At 34.1% G+C, this 17709-nt stretch overlaps 1 protein-coding gene across 1 annotated transcript in view; it reads right to left on the reverse strand.

Moving 5' to 3' along the window:
• Positions 1–17709, reverse strand: part of dpr8 (defective proboscis extension response 8) — a 486244-nt gene that overhangs the window by 87472 nt on the left and 381063 nt on the right. The window lies entirely within an intron of this gene.

Below are 17709 nucleotides of genomic sequence, written 5' to 3' on the forward strand. Positions count from 1 at the left end.
CGCCTTTTTCTTCCGCCGCTGGCGTCTTACTTGTGTTATTAGAAAATCCCTTCTTATTGCACATCTACAACATAAAACGGAGCTACGTACATACACGTATGTACAAAATTTCAGCTTCCTACAACTTTCCAGTAAGGAGAAACAGAGATGAATGGCTGAGTGACTTTAGCATTTATACCTGTCAAACACAAATTTTTTAGGCCACAGTTGCAAAGTAATTTCACCCGTTCTCTTATATCAACATACTAATATTATTAAATTGATGGATGTAGCCGTTACTACGTGGTAGAAAATCATAATGAAGAAAAGATAATTGAAACTTTCTATATTTTTCACCACTTTTATTTGTAACTAACGGTACTGCAGTTTCGTCCTATAAGGACTTTTCAAACTTATACATTGAACTAACAATTATTGATTACATCAGGCCTTATGAAACACCACTGCAGGTGATAATAGAGGTACTTGATTGAGAACCTGAATTTTGTTTACTAGTGACAATGTGAATCGATTTGATCATTTAACAGGTTGCACCAGCAATGTTTATGCTTGTGAATTTCCAAGGATTCCAAATAATTGAGCTTGCAACCCTGTCTTGCAAAGTGCAAAATTTCAGTATCGTTCAGATTCGGAAACTTGTGGTTGCAAGCCAAGGGATGTTTCGAAAATGTCGAATCATTTTCACCTAGTCTGAAGGACGTTTCATGTTCAGCATACCATTTTTGCAAATTTCGACCACATCGTCCCATATAAACACTATCACACTCCAGACACTTAAGCTTATAAACTCCAGAATTCTCCAATTCTAAGTTTTTAAGTGTCCGGAGTGTAATCGTGTTTTTGTGAGACAATGTGGTCGAAATATCCAAAAATGGTAAGCTGAACATGAAAGGTTCTTTAGACTAGGTAAAAATAAATCGACGTTTTTAAACCATTCCTCGGCATGCAACCACAAGTTCCCGATTCTAAACGATACGGAAATTTTGCATTATGCAAGGAATGTTTGCAATCTCAATTATTTGGAATCCTTGGAAATTCACAAGTATAAACATTGCGGGTGCAACCTGTTAAATGATCAAATCGACTTAGTTTACTTACCGGTTTTCAAATTAGCATATCCATATTGTCACTAGTAAACAAAATTCAGGTACTCAATCAAGCTAAGTACCTCTATTATTACCTTCAGTGGTGTTATATAAGGGCTAATGTTAATGTATGAGTTTGAGAATGTTCTTATGGGACGAAACTGCAATAACGTTAGTTACAAATAAAAGTGGTAAAAAACATATAATATTTCAATTCTCTTTTCTTTATACCAATATTACTTTCCACTTGTGAAATTACTAGCTATAATATCTCCAATTTTTTTTTCATTGAGACCATATTCAAATCCTCGAAGTTCTTCCCGGAAATATAAAAAAATATCAAGGATTTCGTCGGTTATGTGCCACTCCTGAGTGTGACGGAATTGCTTTCCCGCTTTTGGCTTTTGTTTTTATTTGGGTATTTTCCCCACGGAAAACATAACGAAATTTATTCCTGGTGTTTCATTTCATTTTCACGAGGGTCTGCGTTTTATTTTTTCCCATCCATTATACCCAGTGGGTCATTTTTCTTGCTGGAAACTGTGTCATTCGTTTCACGCACCGTGACATGAGAGGCGGAAAGTATACAGCAAAAATTCGTATAATTGTTTTGAAAAGAGTTTTAATATCTTTGAGCATCCTATCCATCATTCGATATACCCGTTTATTGTATTATTGCAACTGAATTCAACTTATTTGAGAAAACTTGCTTTTCTATTGTTAAGAAAAAAGCATTTTAGTTGATTAACTCACCCGATGCATGAAAACGAAGAAAGCGTTGAGGGCTATAAAGTTTAACAGTGGTTGAATCCACTAAAATTATGTTTCACAAGTAATTTCAGATAATATGTGTACACAGACGTGTAACGATGAGTTTGTTGATGTTTTTTCCTAGAATTAATCTCAATTTAATATAGGTACATCAAACTAATTCGATCAAAATATCAGGACGAACGCTTTGGTATAGTTATTCAAAATGATATTTATCAATTTATTATATATAGGTTGTTCACGTTAAGAAGAAAATGACGTAACAAAATGACACGTTACGGCGTTGCCAACATGTGCACTATTTCGAACTTTTAAATTTTTTTGTACTGTTGATATGTTTTATTACTATTATCCTTACTTACTCTTAGTATTTGTTGAGACTATTCTGACAATGCTTTAGGCATATTCAATATATGCAGGTCTTATCAAAAGAAATGATTAGTTCTGAAAAGAAAAGAAAGACTTGACAGTTTTCGAAATTTTTTCGATTCGGCAACGTCTGAAATTTTACCATCAGTTGAGCAACTCACAAAATGAAATGTTACTAGTTTCATTGCTGTTGAACGCATTTCAGTGGGAATTTTAACATTGTTATGTTGGATATACAAAATTACCAAAAATGACGTCATTCTCTTCTTAACGTGAACAGCATATACCTAAGTTATTTACACTGATTGTTTTTGTTATTGAAACTGATAAAATGCACTGGACTCGTTTAACCAATTACAATGACCATAAATCTCTGACATGATAAGCGCTGTCATTAACAATATTTTTGACAGGTGATCATGATTGTCGGAATCATCAAATTTGATTTCAATATAAATATTTTACTTGAATCCTGAAATATAGACTATTAAACCGAGCTTTTTCAATTTATTTTTCTGAAAATAATCTCAACATATACTTCACAAACATAAACTGCCACCCTAAAATCATTAAAATTTTTCTTCCAGCGAACACCGTTATGTATGATGACGCACGATAAGACTTCACCAATTTATTATGCAGTGGAATTATTCATAACGTTGTATTCCTGTGTATGTCTGTTTGAATATCATAATTGTTTGGATTATAAACTGAAAGAGAAATAGTAAGTAATTCACGAAACAAGTTTGGAAAAAAGTGTTTTCGGACGAGTCAAGTATCCCGTTTTTTTGGCAACCGTGAAGAATAACGAATAAATGAGACACATTTATTCATTACATTTCTTTGTCAAACAAAATTTCAAACTTCTTGATTCTCATTCGTATCGAATAAGTATTAAAATTCGAACAGAAGATACGTACTATCAGAAACACTGTAGCTCTCATCTATAATATTCATGTCAAAATTGCCAATATTGAAGGAATTCAATTCGTTCGGAATCCTTTGTGAAGTCAGAACAAAAAGTTAAAATTTTCGTTGCACATTGATGGTTTTCATTTGATAATTTTTGAATGGCCTGGGCAATTTCGATTTTGTTCGTCAGTAAATGGTCTATATATAGTGAAGCAACATTGGTAGACTTCCAGCCACCGTGTCATTTCAAATTTGAAACGTTTCCATCATCATCAGCAAATAACGTCGCCAAAGTTCGGCAAACGCTATGGCCTGTGTGATTTCAAGAATTAGGTAAATTTGAAAAATCTGCGATTCTCAGTACCAGATTTCCAAAACTGTAGATATCAACTGGCTGAATGGTACAATTTTTTGTGCATCAGGAACGATGTATCACGTGGAGTATGAGATGGCCGTAAAGATTAATATTGCGTATACAGCAGCAAGGTTTCCTGTCGAATTACTAGGGAACTTTCACAAACAACAAGTTTTTCTTGTCGTTAATTGAATCAATTGACATTTCTGTTTATTTGAGTTATTTCTATCCACACCCACCGGCTAAGCCAATAATCATCGCTACCTGAAAATGAAGCAGAAACAGTACACTGCTCCTTGGTAGAGTCATATCTGCAATACGGTATGCCATTCTGGTGAGTATGCAGTGGTAATCTGTTTAAAAAAAAATTGTATTTCCGTTAATCAGCTGTCGCCCCCATACGAACGACAACTCTCAGAAGTTGAGAAACTTGTGCGAGCTAAGGACTAACGTGGTCTTACCTTTTAACGTGTGATTCATAACACGGTTGCAGAATTATCAGTTCTTGAAAGTGTTTTTATTTTACAAAAAAAGCCTGAGATATCTCTGTAAACTAAAATTTTGTGATTCGGGCAGACTTCACTTCAATCAACACAACATACACACAGTAGTGTCCATATTTATAGTTGAAACAGTGTGTCTCATAAAAACACAAACAAAATTTCATTACAGAGAGTTGATATGCCAACTGTCGAAGTAACCATCTCAAACAACCAGTAATATTTTCCACTCTCGTTGAGGATTCAATTATAACGGCTGCAAAATGTACACCCATTCTTCAAATAATATTCAAGATGTACCGTCTAAAGCCAGCTTCAGAAAAGCTTTAAAAAGAGTTCTTTCCGATTGAACTTATTATAGTTTGGAAGAATATTATGTGGATAGAATAGAATGATAAGTAGACCAAAATTATGTTACGGTTTCGATATCACTACCTCAATGTTAAGTAAACCCCCAGTAGATTTTATAATGGAGATAGAGAAAGTCTATAAAATTCCACATAGTTCATAGTTTACTTAAAATATAACAAAAATGATTCATTTCGTATTTCGATTTATTATGACCCTGTATATACCAGGAATATGAAACGAGTCTTCGTATCTTTGCTGGAATCGGCAGATTCACAAAGTTCATGTTTAAGATATCGTTTTTTTTTCTATGAATAATTCATATATCTTTCATGACAGTTCATGCTATTTCTACATTTGGAAACTTCAGAGAGAAAACGTCGCTTCCTTCTTTTCTTGGTTTTGGACCAGACACGGGAAGAACATCGCAATTTTGCGGATTTTAAAGATTTCAAAGTAGTCCTGAATCGAAAACTGATTTATCTCATGGGATATAATCAATTATCTACTGTCGTAGGATTTATGTAGGAATTACTCGAAACTTTAAAATTGAAGTTTACCTTTTCAAAGAACTCGGACATCTCAAAAGGCCACACTCCATCTCAGGTATGAACAAACATTTTAAGTTTTATTGATACGATCTTCTTGCTTGCAAGAAATTATGTTCAGACATGTATGAATTTTAACGCCCATAAAATCTCCCCAACTTTGAGAATAGCGGTTGGCGAATCTCTAATTGTTGGACACCTAGATGACTCACCACTGTTGCTTGCGACATTAAAGTGGATGATCGTAAGCCTCATGTTTAAAAAAAGGTAATATTGTTCTTTTTTATCGTTGATTTGGGCCTGAACGGGCCGCATTGGCATCACAAGAGTAACACTACCATAACTGTCAGCGTTACTGCGTAACCCACTTCATCTAGCTGAAAAGTATCTACTTTTATTTAGTATTAATTGTATCAGTTTAGTCTATTGTATTGAAATTTCAAAACTTTTTCTTAGCTACCTTTGAACAATTGTAAACCGATGGTATGCATAGTAGAGGGTAGATAACTCATCAGTTGAATTAGACAACGAGGAAATCATTGTGACAAAATCCTTCATTTCAATATCATTTATTTTTCCTTGTGAATAAATCAAATTTTGTAGATTGGTCACGGAAGTTAGAACTGACAATCTTCGTTACAATTTTTCTTTACCTTCTATTATTGTTAAAAAAATAACTGTCTTTCTTTATATTTGACGGACGCTCTTTCCCATAACTTTCATCAATAAAAGATTCGCAAATTGATTCACTTCTTTCTTCTTTCTTTATACCCACTCCCGTCTCCACTGTTGAAAAGCTGGTGGGGCTTCTGAGGAAGTAATAACTACACTTTGATATTATACAGTGTCACCGATAAAGTCCGCATCAAATGGGAAACTGTTTTATTTATCGTTTTATGTGAAATTTGATTTTGGCAGTAGATTTTGCTTAAGAAATGATGTCAAATGGCGTCTACAAAATAGGTCACGTGATTTCCTTAACCTGTCAAAATTGACATTTAAAAAAAAACATCGAAAAATGACATTATTCTTCAAAATATCCAAAAATATCAAAGGATAAAAACATTTTCTTTTGTAATTTTATACCCTCACACCAAGTTTCAAACCCATAATAAGTATTTCATATTTTCACTATTTTTCCGCACTCCTGCTTTTTCTACTTATCAAAATTTAAGCACACCTGTACTAAATCATTTATTTTAACTAAACTCGTCACCAAATTTCTTTTTTTGTAATATAATAATATTTTAAGAGCCTCTTTGATGTTAAAAACAAATTTTGAAAAATAAAAGTTGTCAAACTTGATGCAAAGTTCATCTAGTTTCAACGGGGCTTTCAAAACTATACAGTACTTGAGTTTTTTAATGAGCAAATGGCCTCACAATATGAATTAGAACAAAACGGAACATTAGGAAACATCATTTCGTGATTCTTGAAGCCCATTCAATAAAAGAAAAAAACTCATAGTATTTACATTTACCTACTCCGCTAACAACACTAATTTAAAAAAACTGGGTAGGCTGTGAAAAAATATGAAACTACATAATGTGTTTTAGAAAACGTCACTGTCACTGAATAAATTAATGCCCGTTAGTTCAATGTAATGTATGAAAATTAAAATAATATGTTATCTTTACAAGAAAAAATTGAAATTGTGCTAATTTGTGGTGAAAACACATTGCATCGACAAGTGGCTGATATTTTTAACGCAAGACATCCTGGTAGACCTGTACAGCAATCCACTGTAAGTAGGATTTTAAAAAAATTTAAACTGACTGGTTCAGTTGAAAATACTTTCAAAAAACGTCATAATCCATCACGCAATAATGATGAGGTTCAGTTGGCTGTCTGCCTGGATGTTATCGAACAGGGAAAATCAAGTATTACCAATATTGTAGATAGAACTGGCGTTAAAAGAGAAAGCGTAAGAGCAATTTTACATAAAAATAAATTCAAACCCTACAAACCCAAATTTATAAATACCTTAAAGGAAAGAGATTTCGATGTTCGACTAGATTTCTCTTTCTGGTACCAAGGAGAAGTAGAATTAAACAGAAAATTTCCTTACAAAATCCTATGGACCGACGAAGCTACCTTCACATCGAACGGCGTAGTCAGTTCCCAGAATTGTAGGTGGTGGGCTCAGGAAAATCCTCATTTTGTGATAGAATGTCGGGACCAATATTCATTTAAAACAAATGTGTGGTGCGGTGTTTTAAATAATCAGGTAATGGGACCATTCTTTTTTAGACACAATTTAACTTCTCAGGATTATTTGCAATTTCTAAATACTGAGATCAGTGATGTAGTGGACAATATGCCGGTTGAAATAAGACACAGTCTGTGGTATCAATGTGACGGGGCTCCTATTCATAGTTCAAGACAAGTCAAAGAGAAACTATTAGAAATGTTTAGGGGCAAAGTTATTGGGCGAAATATGGAGCAAATATGGCCGCCTAGGTCGCCAGATTTAACCCCACTAGATTTTTTCTTGTGGGGTTACTTAAAACAAATCGTTTATAAACAAAGACCTTTTCGTGACGTGAATCACCTAGAAACTGTTATTAGAAACTCTATTTTAAACATAAACCCTGTGAGTATCAGCAACTCAATAAAAGATGTATCAAGAAGGACAATTATCTGCATAGAACGCGATGGAAGACATACAGAAATGTAGTGTATTTAATGTCGTGAGTCTTTTTTTCGTGTTTTTTTGCTATTAGGTATAGGTACATGTTTATTTTCAGTTCCTTTTAATTAAGATTAAATTCCACTGTATTTTTTGTTAAAAAAACAATAAACACTCTAAGATATTGTTTCCTAATGTTCCGTTTTGTTCCAATTCATATTGTGAGGCCATTTGCTCATTAAAAAACTCAAGTACTGTATAGTTTGGAAAGCCCCGTTGAAACTAGATGAACTTTTATTTTTCAAAATTTGTTTTTAACATCAAAGAGGCTCTTAAAATATCATTATATTACAAAAAAAGAAATTCGGTGACGAGTTTAGTTAAAATAAATGATTTAGTACAGGTGTGCTTAAATTTTGATAAGTAGAAAAAGCAGGAATGCGGAAAAATAGTGAAAATATAAAATACTTATTATGGGTTTGAAACTTAGTGTGTGGGTATAAAATTACAAAATAAAATGTTTTTATCTTTTGATATTTTTGGATATTTTGAAGAATAATGTCATTTTTCGATGTTTCTTTTTTTAAATGTCAATTTTGACAGGTTAAGGAAATCACGTGACCTATTTTGTAGACGCCATTTGACATCATTTCTTAAGCAAAATCTACTGCCGAAATCAAATTTCACATAAAACAATAAATAAAAAAGTTTCCCATTTGATGCGAACTTTATCGGTGACACTGTATACTTCCTATTGTTTGTTATATATGTAAAATTTTAAATAAGTAACTGATTGTTTTTATTCAATTCAATTTTACATGGTAGTGACTATTTTTATATATTTATCGGATGTTATTGATTTAATCAATTTTACTTTTATATATACACGCTTTGTCAACAATATGTTATTTTTTGATAATGAAGCCTATTATATAATTGATTGATTGAAGTTAATTCTTTCATATCTAATAACCATAATATTCTGTTGAAATTACCTTCAGCATTAGATATGTTTCATTACTCTATTGAAATTGCTGACCAGCTCCTTGTTCTTCTCTCAATAACCAACATTTTTCCTTTCAAGAAATGCGATAAATTTGAGAAAGTGGCTATGTTAACATGTTTCTTTACTGACATGGTATAGAAGATTTGATAGTTTCAGATTCATCCATTTCGAAAACAGATCATAAACGTTTTCGTACCTGGATCTTGATTTTTCAGACAATAATTGTGCTGTAAAAGCAGCTTCTGCAGTGGAAATTCCATAAAGCCCATTCTCAAACTCGTTATCGCTGCTTCTTTCCACAATTCATTGCGATAATTGCAAAAAACCAAGAATCAATATGTCATTTAATTTCATATAAAATAGGTGTCGGTCGTTATTTCGCTGCTATAGTTATGATCAACTGCATTCATCGAAACCATATCTACTAAGATTTTCATATTTACAATAACAACTACGATGTGATTCATCCCAGCCTGGTCCTCCTGGCTCAAGAAACTACGGTCTGAAGAGTTTTCATTTCGCAATTTCTATATAATGATGGAGAAAAGTTAGTTGACATGGACTGAAAAGTCCGGACCTAAGAAAGAAAGTGCGTTAATTTTTTTGTTCAAAAGTGGCTTTATTCATAAACGTATTCTCTATTTCGAGGCACATAGTTATTCCATAGCTGCTCTAACATTGCAATACCACTTTTGTAGAACGATATGAATTTTGCCCCAAAATAGACCTCAGTTTCAGCAATGACCTCTCCATTCGAACCAAATTTTCTATGGGTGAGCATTTTTCGAGGCCTGCAAACAGTCAGTAGTCGCTAGGATTCAAATCTGGCGAATACGTTGGATATGGGAACAAATCGAAGTTCATGTAGTTTTGCCATTGTTTTGATCAACTTGTGATACGGTGCGTTCTCTTGATGAAACAACAAGATAGTCGATGCATATTATACCACGCACATCCTAGCATACCAAGGCCATAACATTTTCAGTCGATTGTTGTGATTTCGGGTGCTTTGGACGAGGTTCACCAATTTTTCTCAACTCAGATGACGATCGTTTTGATTCTGTAGTGAAGTGATGAATCAATGTTTCATGAATTGTCACGTATCAATGCAAAACTTTCGGTTTGTTTCATTCAAACATAGCCAAACACTGCTCAGAATCATCAAGTCTTTCTTGATTCTGAACAGAGCTTTCTTGTATTCAAAGGATTATGCAATATGAAGCCAACAGGTTTTTTTGATATATTTACAATTTCAGTTAACTCACGCAAAACGATTTTGTAGTTTTTCTTTCATGTTTTCAGGTGTTACTGCCTCATTTGGACGTCTACTGTGTTTTGCATCATACGTGTCTCTATGACCACGTTTGAAGTCAGCAAACCAACATTCAATTTTCGTTTCTTGTGGAACCAAGTCCTTATAATACTTTCCAAGCCATTGCTTTGCTTGAACGACATTTTTTTTCATCAAGAAGCAGTGTAAAATCAAAACGCGATTTTTTTTTTGAATCATTGCTTTGAAAATAACAGAAGTGATGTCACTCTCAGCACAATTACTCACAAACTCATGAGTATAATATCATGATATTTCAACAACTGTCATTCAAAGTTCAGTAGTAACTGAAAAAGCGATGAATGCAATGAGACTAGCGCCATCTATGTGTTAGGCCTGAGAATTTCCAGCCCATGTGATATTTTCTTTCACGAATATTTTATTTGAATGATTTTTGTATTGTTCGAAATAAGAAACCTCTCAATGCCGTAACTGAATTAGTTATTCAGCAAAAACCATGATAATATACTCTTCCCATTCATAAATTCACTGGATGTGGAACTGAATCCACTTCAAACAGTGATGAAAAAATATTGGAATTCTCAATAATTATCAGAAAATACATAGTCGCTGAAACTTCATAGGATGAATGACTAAATGGAGGAGTACTTTGAATGATGGTAATAATTGAATGATGCCAAACCATAGCTGAAAAACATAGTGAACTCTTCAAAACATTATCATGTTTTGAAGAGTTCACTATCATCATAAAGTGTGTACGAAATTGATTAAACCGAATTGAAAATTTTATTTTGTTCATTGTTCACTGTGGTTCTGGCGTTGAATTTGGTCATTATTACGCCTTGGTCAAAGACGAAACGGACTGGTTTAATTTCTTGTCTAGATTTTTACTTCCCTTAATACAACCATTACAAGGAAAAACATCGTCTTTTGTGAAGAATTTAAGGCATTTTGTCGAACTACTTGGGTCAATTGAGGTGACACAGGAAGATCTACTAATTAGTTTCGACGTGGAAAGCCTTTACACCAACGTTCCGGTCGAAGAAGCACTCCAAATCATACAGAGAAAGCTATCCGAAGACGGGAACCTGAAAGAGAGAACGAATCTACCTATAGAAGTAATTATGGAATTACTAGGATGCTGTGTACGAAACTGTTATTTCCAACTGAAGAACGAATTCTTTACACAAGATGAGGGACTGCCAATGGGATCGCCACTTTCACCAGTCATAGCCAACATATATATGGAGTGGTTTGAAACTCTGGCCATCGAAGAAGCCCACAAGAAACCTCGAGTCTGGTTGAGATATGTTGACGACACCTTCATAATATGGAACCATGGGAATACTGAACTAGACGCCTTTCTGAAACACATCAACAGCGTGAGACCTTCCATCACTTTCACAATGGAGAAGGAAATTAACAATGAATTGCCATTCTTAGACGTTTTGGTGAAGAGGACCGACACTAAGTGGGAAACATCTGTATACCGAAAACCCACTCATACGGGACAGTATCTGAACCACGAATCCAACCACCATCAATCGACAAAAAGAGGAATCATCAAGACTCTATTAGACCGTGCTTTTGGGCTCTGTAATACAAAGGAAGGTCTCGAGAAGAAACTAGACATCATCAAAAATGATCTTCAGCGGAATGGATACTCCAAAGCGATGGTAGAAAAGACTTTGGCTAAAAGGCAGCAGGAGCCTCGCAAGGAAGAGAAGCCGTCACAACCAGTGCTTGCACTTCCCTACATCAGAGGATTATCGGAAAGGATAAGAAGAATTGGTTCCAAGTACAGCATTAGAACCTGTTTCAGATCCGGTAACACTATCCGTAGCAGCCTCACGAAAACCAGGCCCCCAAACGCGGACTGCGATTTCAAGAATTGCATTTACCGGATACCCTGTGAGTGCGGAAAATCCTATATTGGTGAAACTAAGAGGCCATTGAATGTTCGCATTGCCGAGCACAAGAAGCATACACAGCGAGGAGAAACCAGCAAATCAGGAATAGCAGACCATGTTTGGACCCATCAACACAACATCGAGTGGTCCCAAGCTGAGATCTTGCACAGAGAGGAACATTGGTTCAGGAGAAAATTTAAGGAAGCCGCATACATGTTGTCCAACAACGTATTCAGCCAGGCCAGCGTAGATATACGAAACATATGGAAACCCATCATCAAACGAAAAATGACCAACTCCCGCCAAAACGGTCATCCCTCACGGAATCAGTGAAGCGGAAAATGGAAAGTAGAGAAAGTGAAAGTATTTCAACGACCTATAAAATAGTCATCTCTCGGAGGAATCAGTCCAGTCATCACCCGAAGACGATTGTAGATACCAACAATCGAAACGTCGTGAACTAACGTGACTTGGAATCTCTACACTTTATTTTTATTATTTTCTTTTTTGCATTCCTTTAATTTTTATTTATTCAATTCTTATATTTTTACTTGTAGGTTATTTCACTATCATTTCATTTCAGGTTTATTGTTGCTTAATATAATTGTTATTTTCAACTATTCTTTTTTAATTATTCTTTTTTACTTGTTTCAGGGATTTCAAATCGTTTTATATAGTAGACAATGGAAGTCCGAACTAGTGAAATTCATCACGAAACATTGTCAATCACCTTCAAACGGACTGGTTTAAGTTTGACGATAGTCGTGTCACGAAGTGTTCTGGCGATGCATTGAATTTATTGGAACCTCTGGAGACACCCTACATTTTGTTTCACAAGAGAGAGGACACTGTTATATCAAGATCTTCAGATGATGTGGTGCTGCAGGTTTTTCAGACTTTTCCTGCAGCTGAAAAAGCAAATACGCCACTGGAATCAATAAAGTCGCCCCGGAGCGCTAATTAATTTTTATTGTTGTTTTTATTTAATTTTTATCGTTGTTTTAATAAATATTAATTTTTGTATATTGAAATCAGTGACTAAGTACTCTGGAGAAATTGAAGTGAGTCATTGTTGAACCATTCGAAGGCGCATTATATTTACCTGATAACATGTGCATGTTTTTATGAAACTTGTAGTTCACAAACTTTCAGTTTCGTATATTTCCGAAAAAACCGTGAAACCCAGTTTGATACCTCTGCCAAGGAATACTGCGATATAATATTGAGGGGTTACTTTGCAAGTTGAACGAACACTAAAAAATATTTTACTTTCTGAAGAATTGGGTTCGCTAAAATATAACTACTCAGAATAGCTGATTGGAATATAATATATATGCATGCTTTATTTATTACTGTTGAAGATGAATTCATCACATATTCATTGACACGACTGATGTGTTGCATATTGAATGCAACGACACAAATAATAAATTTCTATTTGACTTCTCTCATGACTATTGAACGGCTTTAAGTGGTAGTTAATAATCCATTCGAATCAAATGCCGATTTCTATTTATTACACAAATTATGCCTGAACGGTTAACTAATACATTCCCGAATATCCAGTCTACTCAACTGTTAAATTACGTCGGAATGTACTTTACAGAAAATTAGTGCGTGATTATTATGCTATATTGTGTTTATACATCAAGTCACATTTGGTGTTTTGCTAATGTGGAAACTTGGATGGGCATATTGCATGTGTCACACGAATGGATGATTTTCGTATATAAAAATTGTTTGTTTGTCTGTTGTTGGTCATATCATTTCAATGAACATCATGAAAAAGTTTTTTCAATGGAATATTTGGAATAAATTTGATATCAATACCTACTTTTGAAGTAACACCATTAAAAAATAATCATATTTACATAATGTATCGAAATGACTTTCTGTGTTTGTTGTCTATGTTCTCACATTACTATCTGATTTTTCACCTACAAGTACAGCTGATATATTCAAATGTGATGAGCTAACATAAGCAGCACAAACTATATATTTTGGGGTTTGTGTCTCCATAGATAGGTGTGGCTCAGTGTTTATTGGTCGGATTGATCGGCAGGGTTCATGTGAAGAGGAACGTCTGTAGCAGAACTTTTTTAGGTTGATTTTTTCTTCCTTTCGATTAAAATTGTCTCTATATTTTTGATGTCATATCGCCTTCTTATGTGGATAAGCTCTGAATTTTGTGAAGCATTTCACTCTCTTGGCACGATATCACGTGATTTATTTCTCTGTTTATTTGTAGGAGTGTCGTTGAGTCTATATTTTGTATACAAAGAACTCCTGCTCGTTGTTGCACCGTAGAAGATCAATCCAGTGCTGCTGAAGGCTCTCTTGAGTCCATATTTAACCTTGGTCTTAGGTAAATTTCTATGTCTAGAATATAAATTTTACGTTGTGTATAATTTTGTCAATACGACCTAAAACATTTCCAAGGAAATATAATCATCATCATCAGGAATTCTATAACAAAAATCTCCAATAAATTCAGTATTACCTGTTGAAAAATAATTTTCCTAGAGCCCTTGTTACTCAGTACCGAACAAATTGAAGTGGCTTTTTCAAATGAATATAAAGTTGGAAAGCATTTTTCGAAACAAAAAACAAAAACGCAACGAGATATACAATCTAATGAAGTGTACAAATTGAACTGTGGAAGCTGTCACAAATGATATGCTGGTCAAACCGGACGGTATCTTAAAACACGAGTTTCAGAACACATGAGAGACTCTGAACAACCGAAAAACCACACAGCACTCGTTGAACATGAAAAGAATATGGACACATTTTTTTATTCTGATCATCCAACTATTCTAGATGCTCAACCATATTTATCCAAAAGACTTTTGAGCGGAATGATACATTTCTTCGAATGTGATAGTGTTAGTACTAGAAGAGATGGCGATAGCCTTGATACTGCATATATCAATTTGATAAGTGAAATACCTGAATAATTCACCCTTTTTTATTCTTTTTCTTTCTGTCATTGATTAAAAAATAGACACCAGTTTATGAGAATCACAGATGAAGCCATTCGTTTGTTTCATGTCGTTTTCTCTCGAAAATTTGATTGTTGCAATGTTTTTTATTTTTTTCAATGTGTATCTAATATGTCTGATGGTTTTTAAAATAGTACCCAATATTATCAACATGAAAAAAACAACTTTTCGGTGAGTAATCATTTATTTCTTGCGAAATTGAAACGATAATAATCGTACAAGTTTTGTGGAAGGTATGTTTATGAAAATTAATTGTTACAGAGCCCTGAAAGAGAATTTAATCAAAGTTAAAAAAAAAACAAAATTTTATATATCAAGGTCCGTTTCCAGCACCAAACGTTAACATTACATATGAAACCATGAGCCCAAACACATGTTTCTTTACGAAGACTTCATCTATGGGATTGAGAACTCAATCCTCAGATATTAAAGAGTATCGAGGCTCCGCAAGCGCTCTCCAGCGCCAGAGCCCAAACATAACGCATTCATGATTTATCACCAGACCACAGTATACTTATATACAGTAGTCCCACTTAGCGTCGGTCCCTTTGATGTTGGTGTTCAGGAGTTTCAGTTTCTACAATGCTGACGTATTTGACACTAATGACATTTCTCCCTACTACAATCTCAACCAAAGTGTCTAAATACTGCTCAACAGTATTTTGAGCAGTTTATTCATATAAACTGCTCAAAAAAATACAGTCGATGAAAACCATGTTGGGAACCTGAGAAAATTGTACAAATGATAATTTTACATTTGTATAATATTTAAGTAACCCAGATCATTTGGACAATGATGAACTACGTTTCAAGTAGATTTTAAACATTCATGGGATCGGCAGATGTTCATATTCGGATGTGACAAAATATATTTTCATTTCAACAAGAAAAAAGACAAGATGGAGAATGAGTTTTTGTTATACATGAACCATGGTACGAATCCATGCGAAATTTCTATATAGTGATTTTTGGGGCCAAATATAGCAAATTGATTCATTGATTTGAGAATTCAAGATGGCGGACGAGTTTGCCGATTCGATTATATTAAGGGCCAATTATTAAAAATATTCCTAATCGAATTCATCTCTCAAGATTTAAGAATCTGTAGAGCCTATCCTTTTTGAATTATGTAGTACTATTTAGGACATGAAGAAGTAAAAAAGTAATTGTGTAGTGTTCAACAAACAAATTTTTCAGTAGGTTGGGTGAAACCCAAGAAATTCGACAACTATGGAAGGGTTGCGTGCCTGTCTTGAACTCGTCGTTTGCGCAGACCTGAGACTGCAACTCCTGGGTCTGTGTGTAGAAAATTCAAATCAAAAATCACCCGAAGTGGGATTACTGTATATAGTGTACTGTGACCAGTCTGAATCAAAAAAGTATTACTGGGCTCAGCAGCTACACTCAAAGGACAAGCCTGAGTAAGACGCCATCTATGGGATCGACAGAGAACTCAATCTTTTAATTTCGAAGATAAACGAAGCTTCTCTAGGCGGTCAGTTGCAGAGACAATCTTGACATTGTTTCCCGACGAGATTTGCCCTCTGTCTTTCACTTCAGCTGTTGTGAGGCAAACAGCTGGAAAGCCTCGTTATCGGAGGATTAATTTCTGTGTTGATTCCATAGATGGCGTGTTCGTAAGAAAAAATGTCGTCGATCTCACTTATAACATATGAAGTGAAAGAGTACATCATTCCAAATTCCGAAAGTATATTCTCTCGGAGTGAATGAAACTTTATTGAAGGTTTTCAACGAACACGAAACCTCAAATTATTGACCGCAGTTTTCGTGTCCGAACCTCGAACATAATGAAATTCAACTGGTGCTTTCAACGTTGCACATTGGGATGATGAAATGGCTTCATCAGCATCCTTCCGCTCCACTCTGTGTTTTATTATTCTTTCGACCAAAGGCAGGAAAAAGCATCCTGAAAATTTACGACAGTCTTGTTGCCGTACTTTATTGTAACCCGGGCGTATCCTAAATAAATTCCTTACGAATCGTAAATTCTCGACGACGATTCACCCTCTTCAAGATTGGAGCAAATTCGAAAAGGCCATGATAATTTTGTAGGCAAATTGAAGGGTATGGGGTTGCAGAACTCTACATGAGTGTCTTCAGAAACTATGTGAAGTCGACTTTTCTATTGTCTTTGAAGTATTGACAAATTTAATGATAATATTAATAATTTATTTTCCAAAGAACATACAATGTTTATAGCAGGAAAAAAACATAATTAAAAAAACTAACTATAATATAACTAAGTACGAACAGAGCATACAAAAAAAGATAAATCAGAACTATAATTTGAAAGAAAAAATATAAATATACATACAAATACACATTTATACATTATTATTAACATCCACATAAATGTATTCATCAGATAATATATCTGATTTTTCAAATCAATTCCGAATTTTTGTTTATTAAATGTTTTCAAAGCATTCGGTAGCTCATTGTAAAATTTGATACCTTTATAATAAATCAAATTCTGCCCAATTTTTTTTTTCATTTTCATTAATTTCAGATTTCCTGAATCTCTTGTCAAATGGTTGTGTTGGTCACCATTGATTTTGAAAGTTGAATTTGAATGTTTGAGCTTATTTTTGGCCAAATAAATGAAGGTACATAATTTGAATTCATGAAAGGATGACAAATCTAATAGTTGTTCTGGTTTATACAAGTTGACTGTAGGTTCCTTGTAGTTCAATTTGTATATACACCTTATAATTCTGTTCTGGAGTTTTTCACCTAGTTTCAATAAGGAATTTGTTGCCATACCCCATACTGATATAATATAGTGAACTTTGGAATATACTTATGAAAAATAAATCAATTTAAGGTATTTTAGGAGTACAACATTTCTTATTTTTAATGAAATTCCAATTATGTTTCTTATTGCGTCAATGTGTTTTCTCCATAATATATTTTCGTCTAGAATAAGACCAAGAAATTTAGCACTAGGAGAGTATTTAATATT

Source organism: Leptinotarsa decemlineata, unplaced genomic scaffold, assembly GCF_025532065.1.
Source record: "Leptinotarsa decemlineata unplaced genomic scaffold, Ldec_3_MD MMD2_tig00002974_RagTag_RagTag, whole genome shotgun sequence".
Lineage (NCBI taxonomy): Eukaryota > Metazoa > Arthropoda > Insecta > Coleoptera > Chrysomelidae > Leptinotarsa > Leptinotarsa decemlineata.